Consider the following 18,383-nt stretch of genomic DNA (forward strand, 5'->3'; position numbering starts at 1 on the left):
GATTGGTCTTCTGTTCTCCCACTCTGGTCTCTGTCCCATCTGTTCTCCACATTGCAGACAGAAGCAGGGGTTCTCAAATGCACACACGAAGAGAAAGACATACTCTTTCTTGACTGACTGTGGCTTACAAGTGACCTTGTGATCTGACCCTTACCTGCTGTCCCGGTCTCAGCTTGCAGAAGCTCCTACTCAGTGTGTATTTTTCAGAACCTCACACGGTTCCAGTCATAGGGCCTAGACATGCATTTAGGACCCTCTGCCCAGAATCTTCTTCCCTCCTCTCTTTTTTATTCTTTTTTTTTTTTTGGAGACAGTGTCTAGCTCTGTCACCTAGGATGGAGTGCAGTGGCACGATCTTGGCTCACTGCCACCTCTGCCTCCCAGGTTCAAACGATTCTCCTGCCTCAGCTTCCCAAGTAGCTGAGAATATGGGCACAAGCCACCACGCCCAGCTAATTTTTTTTTTTTTTGTATTTTTAGTAGAGACAGGGATTTACCATTTTGGCCAGGCTGGCCTCAAACTTCTGACCTCAAGTGAATAACCCGCCTCGGTCTCTCAAAGTGCTGGGATTACAGGCCCTCCTTTCTCAACCTAATTAACTCCAAGATCCTCAGATCTCAACCCAAGGGCCACTTCCTCCAAGAAGACTCCCCTGACCTCCTTCCTTGACTAGATCAAATGCCCCTCCTAAGTTAGTGCTGCATGATCTCCTCTTTGGCTCTTGTCAGTTAAACTGCTTTCTTCGTTTGACAATTTTTTTTTTTTTTTTTTTTTTTGGAGAGAGAGGTTCTCACTTTGTTACCCGGGCTGGAGTGTAGCAGTATGATAACAGCTCACTGTAACTTCAAATTCCTGGCCTCCTGGCCTCAAGCAGTCCTCCCACCTCAGCCTCCCAAGTAGCCAGGACTACAAGCATGCACCACTATGCCTGGCTAATTTTTAAACATTTTTCATAGAAATGGAGTCTTGCTATGTTGCCCAGGCTAGTCTTCAACTGCTAGCCTCAAGTGATCCTCCCACCTTGCCCTCCCAAAGAGCTGAGATTACAGGTGTGAGCCACCACACCCACCTGGTAATTATTTGATTAACTAATGTCTCTCTCCTCTACTGAACTAAAAGTTAAATAAAAATAGGTATCACATCTGCTTTTGCTCACACTAAAGCCTATAAGAGTATCTGGCACAGAATTGACACTCAATAAGTATATGTTGTGTAAATAACATGAAAATAGCAAAAAGTAAATATAAGTACATTTAGTATATGAATTGAAATATACACATGTGGGCCGGGCGCGGTGGCTCAAGCCTGTAATCCCAGCACTTTGGGAGGCCGAGACGGGCGGATCACGAGGTCAGGAGATCGAGACCATCCTGGCTAACATGGTGAAACCCTGTCTCTACTAAAATACAAAAAAACTAGCCGGGCGACGTGGCGGGCACCTATAGTCCCAGCTACTCGGGAGGCTGAGGCAGGAGAATGGCGTGAACTCGGGAGGCGGAGCTTGCAGTGAGCTGAGATCCGGCCACTGCACTCCAGCCTGGGTGGCAGAGCGAAACTCCGTCTCAAAAAAAAAAAAAAAAAAGAAAGAAATATACACATGCAAAATTATTATGCCACAAATCCAACTATTTTAACAATTAAGAGAAAAATTACAAAACCCAGTTTTGGTGTTTGTTTGTCAAAACATTCAAAGAGTTCTTTTACTCAAATATATAGTTTTTCATGCCATCTATGACTATTAAACGATCAAACTATGTGTGTCAACCTCAAACTCCTATGACACCATTTCAACACTCCAAAGTTATAAAATTAATTGGGTCATGACTCAAATTTAAAGTGACTCCAAATTTTAGCTTTGAGTTTTACAGCTTTTTTAACAATTAAAAAAATACTGCAAAAAAAAAAAAAAAAAAAATTCCTTACAATGGAATGTGTTTCTGATGGTAACTATAGTAGGAGAAATAGCACAAATTTAATAAAACGTGGAGTCCTGTGTTCTATTTTAAGGTGTCTAGGTGGTTTCTCATAATTTGCATTTTTACCTCAATAAATATTGACGTTTGTGAATTTTTCCTTGCCCGGACCATGTGCAAGTTTAAATGTGGTTAAAGATTTGGATAGTTAACTTTTATGGTCAGAAATATTTGATTCTAAATTTGTAATCCTTGGTGCCTTCAGGGAAAGAGACATGTGTGAACAGTCTGGAATACAAAATTCCATTACAACACCGAACAGAAATGAAATTAACTCCTTAATTTTCTATGCAATCTTTGAGGAGATTTCCCCTTGCACAGTGTACTATACAGCCACTAATAGCTTGACTTATTGAAATAGAAATATTTTGCCTGTGTCAGACATTAGCAATTGGATACTTCGATGATGTAAGACAGTACTCTTAAAACAAATCATGCTAATGATTCAAGAGCACTTTGTGTTTCTTACTTACAGCTTATCTGTATCATCTGAAAATAGCACCTGGCATAGAGTAGGCATTTAATATTTGTTGACTGATAAGATGTATATGCACGTCTAACTTCAAATATAAATCCTTCTTTTTTTTTTTTGAAATTAATTCTTAATTCAGCTAATCTTAATGGCTGTGCAATGAGTACGTCCATAGGTCTTGTCCTTTACAGGCAATAGAAGCATATTTCATTTGCATGGAAGAGTAATTCTTTTCAGTGGGTTTTTAATGTCTAAAAGGGCTGTGGGCCAGAATGAAATATGCACAGTTACTTGCAATTTAATTAATATTTAGTTTATTCAGGCCTTTAAATTCAGCTTATAGATATTGATGTTTTATTTATAAATCTCATATTCATATGTTCAAATATAAAATAATGGCTTTTACTTTTCCTTTGATTGATTTCCAAGAGATCATAAATCTGACGGTTTCATTTCTGCTACTTATTTATTTATTACTAATTCTTTAAATACCAAAGATTCAAATAATGATATAATTACAGCAGTCCCCAAACTTTTGGCACCAGGGACCAGTTTTGGGCGGGGGCTGGGAAGATGGTTTCAGGATGAAACTGTTCCACCTCGGATTGTCAGGAATCAGTTAGATTCTCCTAAGGAGTGCACAACCTAGATCCTTCACATATGTAGTTCACCATAGGGTTCACACTGCTATAAGAATCTAATGCTACCACTGATCTGACGGGAGGCAGAGCAAATGCAGTAATGCTTGCTGGCTCCCCGTTCACCTGCCACTCACCTCCTGCTGTGTGGCCCTGTTCCCAAGAGGCCATGGACTGGTACTGGCCCACGGCCCTGGGGTTGGGGAGCCCTGATGTAATACATACTCACACCCACCATTGGCTTAAGGAATAAAGTATTACAAGTGCTTTTGAAGTCCTAGACAACTCCTCCCAAAATGTATCTCCTACCCAACACACCACCACTATTCTGAATTATATTCTAGAAACAATACAGTATATTGTTTTGCATGAAACTTTATGTAAAGAGATCATGTTATAGGATGAGCTCTCTAGAAGCAGATGCTAACGTCGAGTTTGGGATGTTTCTGTGGCTTGTCTTTTCACTCTTTTTTAAATACTGGAATTAAATTTTTTACATTTTTATGTAGTCAAATTTATCGTGTTTCCTTCATGATTTGTATTTTTTGTATCTTCTTTGAAAAAACCTCTCTCTAGGCCGGGCGCAGTGGCTCATGCCTATAATCCCAACACTTTGGGAGGCCAAGGCGGGTGGATGACCTGAGGTCAGGAGTTTGAGACCAGCCTGACCAACATGGAGAAACCCTGTTTCTACTAAAAATACAAAATTAGCCAGGCGTGGTGGCGCATGCCTGTAATCCCAGCTACCTGGGAGGCTGAGGCAGGAGAATCGCTTGAACCTGGGAGGCAGAGGTTGCAGTGAGCCGAGATTGTGCCATTGCACTCCAGCCTGGGTAACAAGAGTGAAACTCCATCTCAAAAAAAAAAAAAACAAAAAAACAAAAAACAAAACAAAAAAAAACTCTCTCTACCTAAGGGTCATGAAGATATCCTCCTACATGTTAGGTTCCATGTAACCTCTATGATGGTTAATTTTATGTGTCAATTTGGCTGGGCCATGGAGTGCCCAGATAGTTGGCCAAACATTTTCTGGGTATTTCTGTGAGGGTGTTTTTGGATGACATCAACAGTTAAATCTGTGAACTTTGAGTAAAGCAGACTGCCTTTCCAATGAGGGTGGGCCTCATCTTATCAGTTGAAGACCTGGATAGAACAAGAAGACCAATCCTTCCCCCAGTAAGAAAAAATTCTCCAGCTGATGGTCTTCAGACTTCAATTGCAACATGTGGCTCTTCCTGCTTCATAGCCCTCAAATAAAAATGTTGGCTCTTCCTGGGGTCGCCCATATCACTACCCCATCTTGTAGATTTCAGACTTAGCCTCTATAATTGTGTGAGCCAATTCCTTATCATCTCTCTCTCCTACCATATGTGTGTGTGTGTGTGTGTGTGTGTGTGTGGTGTGCATGCACTATCTGTTCTGTTTCTCTGGAGATCCCTAACTAATACAATCCCCTGGAAATAATTTTGTATTAATATATGTATGGAATATAAGAATTCAATATTACATTTGTACAATTGAAAAAAATCAAGTGTTTCATCACCACTCATTAAACAGTCCATTCTCTGCTCACTGATCTGCTATGCTGCCTCTGTCAAAATCAGTCCAGTGTGGGAAGAGTGTCTTAACTGATGCAGTTTTAAAATTGAGTCTTGATATTTGGTACAACAAGATCTCTGCTCCCCTTTTCTTCTGGTTGTTTGGGGCCCTTTTTTCTTCTCTCATACAAATTTTATAATCTCCTTTTCAAGTCTACTAAAAGATGTGTCTTTTTATTATAACTTTATTGTATTTTATTAATTGAGAGAGAATTGATGTATTTACTAAGTTTTCCTATTCCCAAATTTATTTAGGCCATAACATTCTTACACATCTTACACATTCATACACATTTTTAATATTTATTAATAAATACATTTTGTATTTTGTTCAAAGATTCCATTTGTTGCTGGTATATAAAAATGTTGCTGAATTTTTTAAAAAAATAATTGACTTAAATAGAATAACCTTATCAAATTCACTTTTTAAGTCTAATAATTTGCCTGTTCGTATTTCTTGGATTTTCTTTGTAGACATCTATGAATAATGTCAGTATTTGTTTGTTTTGTTTTGTTTTATTTTACATTCTTTCCAATCTTTATACATTTATTTATTTTTCTTGTCTTACCACAAAGGTTATTCCTGTCACCCAAGGTGAAAGAGAAGCAACAATTGAAGCTATTCTTACCTCATACTTAATTTTAAAGGGCATTTTTCCTATGTCTTATCACTAAATATGATGTATGCTGTAGATTTTTTTCTATATACCTTTTAGCAGGCTAAGAATGTTTCTTTTTTTCTGTACTAATTTACTGTTTTTAAATTTAAAATAATAGCTTTTATTTTATCAAATTCTTTTCCTGTGTCTATTGAGGCAATGTGGGTTTTCACCTTTAATCTGTTAATATGGTATATTAATAAGTGTTATTTTCTGCATCATTAACTTTTTTTACTGTTGAGAGATAATACCCTTAGAAAAAAGTGCATAGCTCCTATATGTATGATTTACATAATAATTAGTAAACAAATATCTGAGCCAAATGTGGTGGCTCACCCCTGTAGTCTCACCATTTTGGGAGGCTGGTGCAGATTGATTGCTTGAACCTAAGAGTTTGAGACAAGCCTAGGCAATGTAGTGAGACTCTATCTATATTAAAACATAAAATAAATAAAATAAAATAAAATAAAACAGGTAGGTACAGTGGCTTGTGCCTGTGGCCTGGGTATTTGGAAGGCTGAAGGGCTGAGGTGGGAGGATCACTTGAGCCTAAGAGGTCAAGGCTGCAGTGAGCCATGATCATACCACTGCACTCCAGTCTGGGTGACAGAGGGAGAACCTGTCTCAAAAGAAAAAAAAAAAAAGGAAAACAAACACCTGTGTAATTACCGGTCAGGTCAAGATACAGAACAGTGTCTTAAGTTTAGAAGCTGCCTGTGAGCTATCACACCTGCCTCCTACTTCCCTATGCATCACTATCCTGACACATGTGATGGCCAATTCCTTGCTTGTCTTTATGGTTTGCCACCTATGTATGAATCTGTAAACAATATCGTTTATTTTAACCTACTTTTGATTTCTTTTCATTTGTGATTGTTACATGAGGCTTTAGTTTGTTCATTTCATTGCTTTTAAGGGCATTTTCTTTCATTCTTGTTCACAAAATTTTTAAATGAATCATCAGTGCATGCTGGATTTCATCAAACACTTTTGTATGTTGGCTGAGATGACCATATACATTTTTCCTTTAATGTGGCAGAAATCATTAGTTGATTTTTCTCATGTCAAACCAGGCTTTCATTCCTGGTACAAATACAAGTTGGTTATTGTATATATTAGTTATCTATTGCTCCAAAACAAGTTACTCCAAAATGCAACAGCTTAAATAACAAGTATGTATTATCTCATGCAGCTTCTGTGAGTCAGGGATCCAGAAGGTCTCACATAAGGTTTCAAGTCAAGATGTCAGCCATCGCTGCAGTTCCAAGCTCATCAACATGGCAGTGGCAGGAGGCTTAACAGCTCATCGTGTGGTCCTCTCAATAGGGCTGCTTATGACATGGCAGTTGGTTTCCCTCAGAGTGAATGATCTGAGAGAGAAATTAATAAAGATAGAAGCCACCATATCTTTAATAACCGAATCTCAGAAGTGATATATCATCATGTCTACTGTATTCTGTTGGTCACATACTTAATAGAATGTGGGAGGGGATGACCCAGAGGTGGTGAACACTGGGGCCTATTTTAGAGACTGGCTACCACAGTCATATTGCTTTATACTTTTTCTGTATTGCTAGATTCAGTCTGCTGATTTGTTTTTACAATTTTTTATCTATATTCTTGAGTGATATTGACCTATAATTTTTCTCTCTTGCTATCAACTTTATGCTAACCTCATAAAATGAGACTAGCAGCACTCTCTTTTTTACTCTCTGAGTTTGTGCATAATATGAGAATAGATCAGAATTATTTGTTCCTTGACTGTCAAAATTCAATGTGAAGCCATCGAAGCCTGAAATTTTCCTTAATTCAATTCTTCAAATGTATTGAAAGGCCATTCACATTTTAGCACCATTCTGTTTTTCTGTTTCAATAGTTTGTGTAAATTGTGCTTTGCTAGAAGACGTTCATTTCATCTGCATTTTCAAACTTATTGACATAAAATTGTTCAAGTGAATTTTTATTTTTTTTAATATTTCTAACTTTTTTAGTGAGGTCCTCTTTTTCTTTTCTGATATTAGTTATTTTCGTGTTTGTGCTATCACTTTTTTTTTTTTTGGTCTCACCAGAAGTTTGTCAATTTTTTTAGGTGTTTTAGAGAACCACTCTGGCTTTATCGTCTCCATAGTGTATGGTTTCTATTTAATTAGTTTCTGTTCTTCTATCATGTCCTTCCTTCCACCTTCTTTGTTGCTGTTGGGTTTGTTTGTTTGTTTGTTTTGTTTTGCTATTCTTTTTCTATTTTCTTGGATTACTATTAATTTTTAATCATTAATTTTTAGCTTTTTTCTAATATATGCATCTAATATACTTTTAAATGTTGCTTTAGCTAAATCTCATGTTTTGTTAGGTAGTATTTTCATTATTGCTCAGTTCAAACTATTTTTTTAACACCACTGTAATTTCTTATTTAACCCATAAGATACTTAGATGTGTATTTAATTAATTTCCAAACATACGAAGGTTTTCTTGATGTCTTTTTGTTGTTACTGATGTCTAACTTGTTGTATTTTGTTAGGAAATATGCTTATTATTATTTCATTCCTGTGACATTTGTTGACACCTGCTTTACAATCCAGTATATGGTGAATTTCTGTGAAGGTGCTCGTTACATGCAGTATTCAGTATACGTTTATTAGATCAAGTTTATTAATCATGATGTTTAAATTATACATATTTTTAGGAATTATTTTTCCATTTGCTCTATCAATTACTGAGTGGCTATATTAAATGCCACATTATGAGTGTGGATTTGTCTATTTCTCTTCATCTGTCAATTTTTAAAGCTAAACTATTAAGTGCATGCAAATTTAAAATTACTAAAGCTACCAGTTGAAATGAACCTTTCATTATTATAAATTATTCCTGTTTATCTTGAGTAACACAGTTTATCTTCGAGGCTATTTAGTCTAAGAGCACTTTGGTTATCTGGGCCCTCTAATTTTCCAATTATACTACAGGTGAATTCTCCCCTTCCTTCCTTGTCAAGGTGCAAGTTGGCATCTTCCCTTCATAATAAGCTTCAGCTTATTTCCCTGTTACTTAGTAAAATCGTGCTCATCTTTTTCTCTATTTCCCTAAATAATATTGAGCTCCACAGGCCTGACTTTTTGCTATAAATTACAAGTAAAATTCCAGAGTTGGCTCTTAAAAAAGCAAATCCTCATAATTCACAAAAAGAATCTAAGAGACAGAGGAAGGAAATGTGCTTTCTCCTCTGCAGCTACAGAAGACTGACCGTCTTTGTGTCATAAAACAAATCCAAAGAATCTGATTCGATGTGGCATTGAGATGTGTGATCCAAAGAATCTGATTCGATGTGGCATTGAGATGTGTGAATATTTGTAACTATACTTGCTAGTTCTGTTCTTTAGCCTTACAAATTTATCCTTGGAAGGAAAATATGAACAAAAGCTCTAGAAATCCTTGCCATTTCCTTAAAAGTAATCTCCAAAGAGCCCTGTGATTCTGATGAGTCGTCTTACTCAGTAGCCAGATGCTGTCTTCATGTCATGATTGACGTTTCTGTGTTCCTATATACTATGAATACTCGTAAGATTGTTCTGTCAAATCAGCAAAAAATTGCTAGCATTTTTTCTACCCTCACCTGCATGATAAAAGAATAAATGCATGTAATTCTACTAGATTTCTTGTTTAACAAAGAGATTGATAGTCTTATCTCATTTCTGGCTGGACTTGGGATAGTTCTGGGGTCTGTGTTCTGCCTGCACTAGAGTTTATTCCTGTAGATCAGGTGTACTTCTGTCTGTTTTGATACTTGAGGAAGGGATGCTAGGGGAAGGGAAAGCCTCTATTTCCTGATTATGTCTCTAATTCAGGTGTTGCTAAACCTTTGCTACTGTCAGAAGCTGTTAGCCCTGAGGGAGTGTTTGCTGTCCACCGTTTATAACCAAAGCTTTTTTCCTCGCTAAGTAAGGGGAAAAGGAAAGGACAAAGGTAGGGCTTCTAGTTCAGGCTAAGGCACTATTTGTGTGGACAACGAAGAGACTGGTTTCACCTGGGACTTTCTATGCACCTGGTATGTCTCCAGCAGTTTTAATCAATTTTTTTTTTCCATTTTATTTTGTCAAGACTTTTTGTTTTAATGTTTAGGGATAGTTCATATTAGACCTCAGTTCCTCTCCTATCTTCCTCCCAGCAAGAGAAAAACAAACCGATGTGATTGGCACTGTGTGTGGCTTTTGCTGAGTCACCACCACCCTGCTGCGAGGTGCGGATTTCCGGGGCAACTTTCTGTGTCTTTCCTTCTGGGCTGCCTATCCACACCCTGTCACCATCAGGCCTGCTCAACCCCAACGTGGAGGTGTTAGCACAGAAGAGAATTTTGTCTCAACACCTTCCCCTTGCTATTTTCTCTCTCTCAGTCTTGCATCTGCAAAATCTATCACAGATCTAGTATTCCAGCACGTAGCAAGCATTCAATAAATCTTTGCTAAATGGGTGACTAGAGAAATGATGAATACTATTTCTGAATAAGCAACTGAGGTTTTGCCTGTTAATTCCTACAACCCTCTGTGTCTGGCAACACTTCCAAGTTCTTAGAGAAGTGCTTTGCCCCTCTCTAGTTTGATAATTCTCTGTGTGTGCATGGTATTTCTATATCTTATTCATTTATTGAGATGTGAGTGGGAGAAAAGTTCCATGATCTCATCATTGTTCTCTGGAAGTAAAATAATAAACATATACTTTTTAGTTTAATAAATTATAAAAGAAAATATGGATTGAAAATAATTTAGAACCTTTCTGGAGGACAATTTGGCAGTATCTAGCCAACTTTTTTTTTACCTAGTATTTTCAGAGTAGGAACTTATCCAAAAGATATACTCATACAGGTGAAAAATGGCACAGGAATAGAGTAATTCGTGGTAGTATTATTTGTAATTGCAAAATTCTGAAAATATGAATATCCATGAAAATGAAATTTCTCAGATAAATCCTGATGTATCTATACAACTGGATGATACCCAGAAGTAAAAAAAAAAAAAAAAAAGAGAGAGAGAGAGAGAGAGAAAGCCCTTTGCAGATTGATACGAAAAATCTCAAAGATTTATGGTTAAGTAAAAAATAATGTCTTAATTTAATTTAATGTAACTTAATTTAGGAGAGCTAAGTAATTAAACATGAGGCCAAAGTACATAAGAAAGCAGCAGCCCTTTATTGCAAATATGCACACACTCTCGGGTGAGGTTCTCTGGTCCTCAGGTGTGGGGGGGCCAGGGAAGTCGCGCTGGTGCTCTCCGGTAAGGTTCCCCGGTCCACCAATGGGGGCCAAAGAAGTCACGTGGGCTCCTGCCAGCAGCTGACTTTTATGCATTGGTACTGGAAGGGGGAGGGCAGTGGGCAGGATAAGGGCGTGATAGGGGCGTCTCCATAGGCGTGGCCAGGTAAGTTTAGATCTCTTTGGATTGACCTCACCTGGCGCATGCTCTGTTGATCTGCATCTTCCGGGGTGTGGGCTGCATTTTCCTGCCCGCGGGAAAGTTGCTGAGGAAGAACCCGGAAGCAACATGGATTGTACCTTCTTGTTCACCCTCCTCCATCTTGTCCTTTCTCCCTCACCCAAACAATAAGTTGCACAACGGTGTGTATAGTATGCTATGGTTTCTGAAAAAAAGAAAAAGGGAAAACTACATGTATATGTTTTTATTTACACACACTAGCTCTGGAATTATTTGGAAAATACATGAGAAATATACCTTGCTTTTTTCCAGGTGGCAGAACTCCATGCCTAGGTGACTGGGGTATGTTTTTTGTAACTTCGAATTTTTGAACCATGTGAATGTATTACCTAATCAAAATTGAAAAGATAGAAAAAAAAGAAATACACCAAAATGTTAATTATCTTTTGTTGAGTACAATCTGAGCAACCTTTGTTCTCTTTTCATGTTCGTCAATATTTTCCTAACTTTCTACATGGTATGCATTACTTTTATAAGGAAAGACAATTTTAAGAATAAAAATAGTCATGTCTGATCATTTATTTACCAGTTGAGTCCCTTTTCCTATGGTTTAAGCATAATTTCTGCTGAGGAATGGAAAGAAAGAATGTGGACTTAAAAGATGTATGCTTGGCTGGGCACGGTGGCTCACGCCTGTAATCCCAGCACTCTGGGAGGCCGAGGTGGGTGAATCACGAGATCAGGAGATGGAGACCATCCTGGATAACACAGTGAAACCTCACATGGTGGCACGTGCCTGTAGTCCCACCTACTCCAGAGGCTAAGGCAGAAGAATCGCTTGAACCCGGAGGCAGGGATTACAGTGAGCGGAGATTGCGGCACTGCACTCTAGCCTGGGTGACAGAGCGAGACTCCGTCTCAAAAAAAAAATGTATGCTCTTCTACCTTTCTTAACATTGCAAATTAAGAACAGAATACCATCTGTTTTATTTTCTCCCAGCTAAACAATCTAAATCATTCTAATTTTTTGCCTTACTATCTCTAAAGGTAGGTTACAACTATGTATGAAACACAGTACTAAGACATCTTCACTTTCTTTGTGTCCTCACTTGCCTCAGATCTCCACTTTATTTTGACTAAGTTCTAGACCAAGGAAGAATCTAAACATATTCACAATTTTCCCCCTGCACATTAAATCATATGATGATATGTTGTTACACCCACATTTTAAAACTTTAAAATTTTGTGAATTTATCCTCTTAGCACTGGGCCATTGTGACTGATATATTTTAATTAATTTTTTAAATTTTAATTAATATATTTTAATTTTAATTAATATATTTTAATTATCCTCACATAATAAAATTTGACCAAAAATTATTGTTCTAAGTAACTTAAATCACTTATTTATACAGATACTCCCATTTAGCATATGAAGTCTTTGAACTGTAGTTACAGAGGTGATAATTTAGCCAAATGGCTAGGAGTCTTGCCTTCTTATTTATTTATTTATTTTATTTATTTGTTTACTGGGGAGAGGTATGGGGGCTGGTAAGACAGGGTCTCACTATGTCGCCCAGGCTGGTCTTAAACTTCTGGCTTCAAGCAATCCTCCCACCTCAACCTCCCAAAGTCCTGAGATTACAGGTGTGAGCCACCATGTCCAGTCTGAGTCCTGCCTTCTTAAGGGAGGCTATGGACAGGGTGGTTCAAGTGGACACATGTAAAACTTCCTTCCCCTGAGACCTTGAGAGAGACGAGAGTACAATGCCCAGTGTTGGCAGAGAATTCCAAGGCTCAGAACATCAACATGGTCTCATCAGTGGTGGAATTACTACCATAATTAGTAGAATAAGTTGTCTATGCTTGCTGAATGCCAACATGACTGGCGGTATAAAGGCAGCAAGCACATAGTTTGATGCACCTCCAAACAGTCAAGTATCTCCCTCACAGCTTGCCCAGCCCTTGGAGCCTCTACGATGTCTCCACAAAAAATAAGGAAGGCGCCAGCTGCTGCGTCCGCTCGCCTGACCACTTATTTCAACATCTTCTGCACCTTGCCACTGGGGCAAACCTAAATAAAAGATGCTCCAGACTAATCAAAGTCATAATTCTTACCCATTGTCATCCCAGAACCAGACTCTGTCCTCTGGCCTAGCCCATCCTTAAGCTTAGAAACCAGAAAACAAACCCTGTAGAGTTAGATCAGGAATGTGAATTCTAAAATCAGGCAGATCTGAGTTGAATTGGGACTCCCACCACTTACTATTTTAGTGACCTGAAAAAATTACTTAACGTATCTGAACCTCTGTGTTCTTTTCCATAAAATTGGGATAATAATATTTACCTCATGATATAGTTGGGAAATTAAATATAGTTGTATAAAGTGGGACATCCTTCTTAATAGTCAATATTTCATTAGTTACTTTCCTATCTGATGGTTAAATTGTAGAGTAGTGTGAATCCTAGAATTTGAAAAACTAAATATATGTATTTTATTTAAAGTATTTTTCATACTTGAACCTGAACAGTGATAATGTTTAGCTAATTGCCACCAATTCTACAACTTTACTTTCAGTTCTGTCTCTTTCTTCCACAAATTATTTTCTAATGTTTATTGCTCTGTTTTAGAGGTTTAAAAAAAGAATACATAGAGAACACCTTTTAGTTTCTAAATATAATATTATACTGGCAACCCATTTTAAAACTGAGTTCGGAGTTGTATTTATTTTCACATTTTCCAAAAATACTCTTCTATTGTGATGTGAAACAAACAAACAAAATTCAACCCCAAATTATCTCTTCCTGTAATCAGGTAAATAAAATAGGCTTCTGAGTGACATACAAAAATATACTAAAATATTAATAGGACTGTTTTTCAGATTCGGTTCTTCAAAAGCTAACTAAGGTCAGTTTCCCTGGGAAACAGACTAAAATGGAGATTTATGTACAGTCATTTGTTGAGGAGGGCCCTGGGCCGCAAAACCTGTGGTAAAAGTGAAGGAAATAGGATTGGGCCATGGGAGAAGCAGAGATGTGGTACAGCCCCATAGGTAGCTCTGGAGCTGGGAGGGCCCTTTAGGGTTCTCCTGGCTTAAGTTAGTCAATATGGTTCCACCTTGTCCAGTCTTCCTCTATAGGCTCTTCCAGGAAGGAAGGTAGAGGGCTCAGCTGAGGGCAGTTCCCAGAGGAGATGCCACTGAGAGCTGGGGTATGGTGGGGATGGTGGGGGTGCCTGAGTATTGACTACAACATCCACTGCATGCTTAAAATATATTCAGACTTTCTTAAACTCATGTTTTAGGTTTGTATTGCAAACTAATGTCTACCAAAGAGTTAACAGAAACAACCAAATTCAAGGCAGAGTACTTTTTAAAATCATCAAGAAGAAAATGAAAAGAGAATAAAATACTTGTTCATTGGCATGGAAACAGCATTGCAGTGAGCAGCATAATTGTTTACCATGCCAATTATTTATAAAACAAGACTATTTCCAAATATACATAGCCCTCTTACTAATGTGCTAGTTTTATTAATGTATGTCTTGAATATTTAACATTAGAATTACGTAACTCGCCACCCCCTAATGCCCCAGAAGAGAAGCATAGATTTGATACATGTAGCTTCACGTCCAAGGATTATTCATGCAGAATCTCTGACAGTCAAAAGACATGAGGCTTTCAGTGACCGGTGAGGTATTCCATGGTCCAAGAGAAATGAACTTGGGCTAAACCCTGTTGAGGGAATGTATCACTTTCTTAAATTCATACTAAAGAAAAGCAAGGAGGAAAAGCAAGCAGTAGGGGAAGCAGGAATGAAAAGCTCTTTTCAATGGAATGTCAATTAATAAATGCAGAAGGAATCACAGAGTTAGAAAATCCACCATTTTGCAACCATCATGGTAATTATTTCGTGAAAAAAAATCCATCAATGGATGCTAAAACTATTGGTTGGTAGTTTAAGGGGTGCAGGATTTTTACATAGTCTCAAAGTATCTCCTAAGAGATTATTAGCTACAGAGAAGAACACAGGAACCACAGGGAAGAAATCTGGTAGTCTCCACCTTAACTGAATTTGATTCAACTTAACATCACCAATAATGGGAACCAGGTTTAGTTGTGATGCACCAAAAGATTATGTCATTGTTAATGTAAAATTCCTATCAAAATGCATAATCTTCCATTTAAACATGAGAAAACAGTCAAGCAAACCTAAGTATAAACACAAGCTACAAAGTAACTGGCTTTCATTCTTCAAAAATGCCAATGACATGAAAACAAAGAAAGGTTCAGGAATTGTTCCAGATTAAAGGAGATCAAAGTACGTGGTTACTAAATACAATGCATAATCCTGATCTGGCTCCTGAATTAGGAAAAAAAAAATTGCTACGAAGGATATTGTTAAGACATTTTGAAAAATTTAAACATGGAATTTACCATAGATAAAAGTATTGTGTCAATGTTAAATTTCCTGGATTTCATTATATTCTAATAATGTAAAATAATGTTCTTATTCTGAAGAAGAATATACTGAAGTATTTAGGGGTTAATGTTTATGGTCTCTGTAACTTAGTATCTTAATATCTCATTAAGTTCAGCTTAATAATATTGACACTATTAATGTTAATAGATATATGTACACATAAAATAAGAGTGACAAAGCAAATGTGACCAAATGTTAACAATTGGTTAATTTAGAAAAAAGGTATATAAGACTCATTGTATAAGTCTTGCAACTTTATTCAAATATGATTTTTTTTCCAAATAAAAAGTTAAAAATAGATGAAGATATAGATATATTCTAGCTCTGCCCACTGAAATGGCCTGGGAGTAATCTAACATCTTCAACACAAGCTGGATCTGTTCCTCTAAGGTCTGAAATTTGGTCCTTAATACCATTTTCCATTACATGAACCCAGAATCCTTGGAAAAAATGACTGATTCTGTATCTGATGCACAGAAGGTATAATATAAATCTGGGATACCTTATCAGGTCAGAAAGAAAGAAAATTTTCATATTATAAAGCTGGGTCCAGAGGATTCAATAAGCAACTAAAAGAAGTAAACATTGGCTAGGATAAAACAAGTAGAACATCAAAGAAAATAATGATTACATGTGAAATAGGTTTATAGAAAACTTCATGAATTCATAATAGTACTCAAAAAAGAATATTTAGCACTAAATTTAAAAAAAGAAAGTAATTACTCCAGAATACATGACTGTTGAAACGTATTACTTGACTTACCTTGTTATCACGTTAGTATTATTGACTTATTTATTGAATCAGTGAAGGAAGATCTGGGTTCTTAGTTTTCTTTTTTCTTTTAGTGTTATAGCAATGTCACTTTATTGTCAGTTGGTCTGCATATTTTCTGACTAGAAGTCCGCTATAATTTTTACCTTTTTTCTGTATGTAATGCGTGTTATTTTTCCTCTAGCTAGCTTCAAAATTTTTCTCTTTTTTGTTGGTTTCTGGCAATTGAATATGACGCTTATGTATCTGTGATTCCTGTTTCATTTTGTTTTCTTATATATACTTACTGGTGTTCATTGAGACTCCTAGAGTGTTGATTTGGTATCTCATTAATTTTGGAAAATTCTCAGCCATCATTTCCTCATGTACTTATTCTGCCCTGTTCACTCACTCTTCTTCTGGGATTCCAAATAGATGCTTGATTTTTTTCCCCTCACAATGCTTGCATGCTCTACATTTTCTTTTTTGCTCCCTTCTCAATGTTTTATTTTGGGAAATTTTTATTAACTCATCTTCACATTTAGTGATTATTTAACTGAGTCTACTAATAAACCTCTCAAAGGTATTCTTCATCTCTGTTAGCATGCTACCAATTATTTCCATTTCATTTGTTTTTGTAATTTTTATCTCTTTACTGAAATGAGTATCTGTCATCGAGGCTGAAGTGGAGTGGCGCAATCATAACTCATTGCAGCCTCAAACTTTTGGGTTCCATCAGTCCTTCCACCTCAGCCTCCCTGGTATCTATGACTACAGGCACACACCACCATGCCTGGTCCACCACCCTGTCAATCCAGCTGCTTCAGGATGATGGGGAACACCTGGCTAATTTTTAATTCTTTTTTCTTGTAGAGACAGGATCTTGCCATGTTGTCCAGGCTGGCTTCAAACTTCTGGCCTAAAGCGATCCTCCCACCTCAGCTTTCCAAAGTGTTAGGATTACAGAAATGAGCTACTGTGCCTGGCCAGTCATCACCATCTTTAATTCCCTGACTGATAGTTCCAACATCTGTGACATATCTAAGCCTAGTTTTGTTGACTGTTTTGTTTCTTCACAGGGTAGTGTTTATTCTTCTTCTATTGAAAAAGACATCATGTGCAGGACAGTAGAGACTGAGGCAAACACCATTTGTGCCTGGAAATACGCATGCCTCATCTTTACTAGGCAGTTAGTGTGGGGTGCTCAATCAATCTAGTTATGAGATAGCCTAAGTTTAAGTTTTGTCATTACTACAGTTATTTTCAATGTGCCACTCTCAATTCTAAATCCCTCTGGAATTAACTTGGGTTTAGGGTGGAGGTTTGGGGGCTGATTTACCAGAGGGTTTTTATTTGTTTGTTTGTTTGTAATGACAGCTGCAGCCTCAGCTTCAGATTTTCTTTTTGTGCCTGTGTATCAGAGAAGCTCTCTTTCCATTCTCATGAGCTTCCCTCAGAAGTCGACTGTTGGTCAGCACATGCTAGCCTTGTAGTAAGGGACATTTTCTATTGTTCTAGTTCACCTATAGTCTTAGGCAGGAGCTGTAAACCTGGGTCTCTACATGAGTCCTCCTATCCCTCTTGCATCTGAAAGAAACCTCTAATGGGCCAAACTCAACATATATTTCTGTCCCTACCCCCAAATTAAAGTTGTTTTTTTTTCTGTTCCACTCCACCAACTGCAATAGATCTTCACCTACCATAGCCAGATAGGGCAGGCTTCCTTTCCTTGCTTTATATCAGTACAAGACTTTCTTCACTGGGTGATTTGTAATAACTGGTCTTATTATGTATCAATAGATAATATATGCATTTGAAAGTCCCTGATCTCTTTTAAAAAATCCCAGCACTCAAATCTCTTTCTCTCTCTATCTCTCTCTTTCAATTCATAAAAGAAGTCATCCTTAGGACATAAAGCTGGGCAATGCCCTATTTGTTCTCTACCTGTGATCTCTTTCTCTGAGATGATTAGGCTTATGGTTCAAACTTGGAGATGGATGGCATGTCATTTAGAGAGGTTTGATATTTTAAAGTGGTTTCTTTATAATAATTATATAGAAAAACAAGCAAGGAAATTAAATAACCGTTGGATCCACAAAATGAACAATTAAACTCTTGGCAAATCAGAAAAGCAAAGCAAGAGTAATGAGTTACTGAACACTACACAATACAGAGCTTGGGTGTAGCCAGAGTGTTCTTAGAGCAGCTCTCAGTTCAAGGCAATAGATCCCCTTTAATACATCCAGGGATTTCCGATAGGCGAGAAAATGACCACAAAAGCAGAGAGGCTTGGGAAAGAATAACACTATGGCTGTGAAATGCCCTTTGGCATGGGACAGGGTGGCTAAGAACAGACTGAAATTTATGCAGGGTTGAACTAAAATGAATA

The sequence above is a fragment of the Rhinopithecus bieti genome, unplaced genomic scaffold (genome assembly GCF_001698545.2).
Source record: "Rhinopithecus bieti isolate Rb0 unplaced genomic scaffold, ASM169854v2 scaffold_3041, whole genome shotgun sequence".
In the NCBI taxonomy this organism is placed as follows: Eukaryota; Metazoa; Chordata; class Mammalia; order Primates; family Cercopithecidae; genus Rhinopithecus; species Rhinopithecus bieti.